This window comes from Garra rufa, chromosome 20 (genome assembly GCF_049309525.1).
Source record: "Garra rufa chromosome 20, GarRuf1.0, whole genome shotgun sequence".
Classification (NCBI taxonomy): Eukaryota; Metazoa; Chordata; class Actinopteri; order Cypriniformes; family Cyprinidae; genus Garra; species Garra rufa.
The window spans coordinates 17,781,572-17,784,544 of NC_133380.1; positions in this window are offsets into that span (position 1 = coordinate 17,781,572).

Consider the following 2,973-nt stretch of genomic DNA (forward strand, 5'->3'; position numbering starts at 1 on the left):
ATTTTGTTTATTTTTTAGAATATATAATATCTTAGATAACTCCAGATGTCTCACCATAATCATGTTTAGTTTACAAAATGTGCATATTTTTCCTCTCAAACCTTGTAAAGCTGTCAAATGTCAAATTGCAGTATTCCGTGAATCCACAGGATGGCGCCAAAGATCTACATTTTAAAAAACTGTCATCATATGTTGTTTGTATAACTGATGGAGAGATGTGTGGCCATGCAGCTTATTTTTCCATCATGAACAGGGTCGTAATTTTTATGTAAACCCAAATATGAGCAGGCCAAGATGTAAAATCCACTCAGGTACTTAGTATACTGTTTAGAAATAAATGTACTCGTGTATGTGTTTTATGAATTATTACATTATCATGTATTTATCGACCTTTTTCTTTAACGCAGAAGTAAGCCTATAGGTATTCATTAGCCGCTATAGGAAAATAACGAGAACGTTGGAGTAAACTCCAACTGCAAAACTGCTTGCATTACAAACCAGTGTGCTCATAATTAAGATAATACATTGAAATAATATGGTAAGACACAGCAGTTTGCAATATCAAGCAGCAAAACGAGCTGTTTTGTACAGTTAAAAACAGCTAGATGTAGATGAGACCGGAAGCCAGACCCATAAAATTTACAAATGGCCCCGCCAACTCTTACAACACGAAAAAGGTGGAAAATGTATCTTAAATTAGTTTTCAATATGTTTAAAATGATAACAGTTTGAGCATGAATGCCAGAATCTGCTTCAACATCTTCATAGCCTAAAGTAACTTTACTGTACAAGTTGTTGCTGTCTCTTTGCTGGCAGACGTCTTTGGGTATTTAGGAAAATGAGGCTGTCTTGAGCGTTTGTTCCCTTCGGTGTTATTGCTCATTGCGGGAGCTGAGTCTGCACTGTGGTTTATGATCATGCTGTGAGCAACGCCTGTAAACACACCACCAACACCCAGATGAAACAGAGACTGGGGCCACCATCTCTAATTATTTCCAGGTATTTTTGTCACTGACAGTATGGTAGGCCAACCGAATGTAAACTGTTAGGAAAAACAGATTTTGTTAGATACAAATACGTTTTGAATAAAAAATAATAATAACTGACCAGTTTGTAAATTTTTAGCCGCAATGGGAAAAAAAAATTGAAAGCCGACTTGGCACAGCATATGTTAGTTGAATGACTGAGAGTGATTTCTGCAGATAGCCCGTAAAAAACAGGAGGAAAAAAATATGTTATGAAAGGAAAAAAATATGTTTTAATGCATTCTCCCGAGAACCTTCGCTTACCAATATTTTGCGTTCGCTCGTAAAGTTGCGTTCCATCCAGAAACTTTTGTGGTAGAAATAACATGAGGAGGAAAGAGAACTGTATTTCAATGCTTCTGCAAGCAAACGCAAGGTTTCTTTGCGCAGCGCAAAAAAAATACGAGAAAATGCAGTTATTGGGAAGGAATGCAAACGTTTATTTAGTTCGGGAATCGTTTGATCTGAGTAACTAGGTACATAGATAATAGTTACGCAATTCAATTACACAATTAATGTAACGTAATCTGTTACAGTTACTGAGAAAAAATGTGTAATTAAATTACAGTTAGTCATGAAAAGTTACATCTGAATATTTTCTCACACACATATAGATTTCATTTTTTCCCCCAAATTGCGTTGACTGCTCTAAAATATGAGTTTTTTTTTTTTTTTTTTAGATTGTCATAGCTAATAAACTATTTCTTGTTATGGTTTTAAATCAGTATTAAACCTCAGAACAATCTCAAACTACACAGAGTTGCTAAAGTCTAATTTTGTGGTGGCTGTGCTTTAAAATTAAATTACTATAATTTTAATTCAATTGATGAAGAATTTTGAACAGTTTTGTCTGACATTAAGTGTTAAGTTCTAATGTAAGGTTAACCCTGTCTGCTTTAAATGTTTGAAAATTAATAACAGTTGAAAACATTCATTTGAAATTTAGAAAAGTAATCAAATGTAATCAGTTACTATACTTTAATACAGCAATTGAAGTAGTTACACTACTTATTACATTTTAAATCTATAACCTAGAGTGATTTCACAAGGCATCATCAGTTGGCCTTATTGGTGGCACTGAACGTAAACAATGTCACCGAACCGATTGAAACTTGCATATTGTGCTAATTATTGCTGCTGAAAATGGTCAATTATTGTCATGTTTTCTGCTGTACTAATTGGACAGACTGGGACAAACATTCGCAGTACTGCCAAAAATGATAACAAATAAAGGAAAAGAGTGCAAAAACTGTCTGAGGAACAAAAGGCATTTGTGGTTAGCCAAACCAAACCAGGAATTCCAGGGCAAGAATCATGACAACATTTGTGTTTGTACTTATCATTTCCGGTCAGGTAAGTGAAATACTAGGCTAATATCTTAATGAATATTGCTCATACATATCTTTACCACCTATTAATTTCAGTTTGTCCAAATATTGCACCCTTTCCTGCTTATTCCTAAATCCTTCTCTATATGATTTAGCAACTTCCACTCGTTTTTCCCGTGGTTTAGACAGCATGAATTAGCAGAAACACATATTCAGTAGTAGACCTGCATTAATCGTGCAATCCATGCTGTTGTTACCTCTGGGTCTCTCCAATATGGCCGTGCATCCAGGTAAATGACCAAATCGTGACAAAATGCAAACCCTCCAAAGTAACCTTCCCAACACTGGTCCTCATATGAAACGTTTAATAATGTTTAAAGCTTAACAAAAAATTGAAACACAATTAGGGCTTTTGCTGCAGCACATTTCATTTTCTTATAAGTAGGTACTGTCGTTGAGATTTTCATATTTGCTCGCAAAAACGTGAGTCATCAGCAAATATTTTTCTTATTTCACGTCTCTGGAGGATTACAGGAATATAAACAAAGACAGTAGCAGAATGGTTTGTTGTTCGTGTTAAAAGGGGGCTGGCCAGGCGGAGAGAGCGTGAATACTGAAGG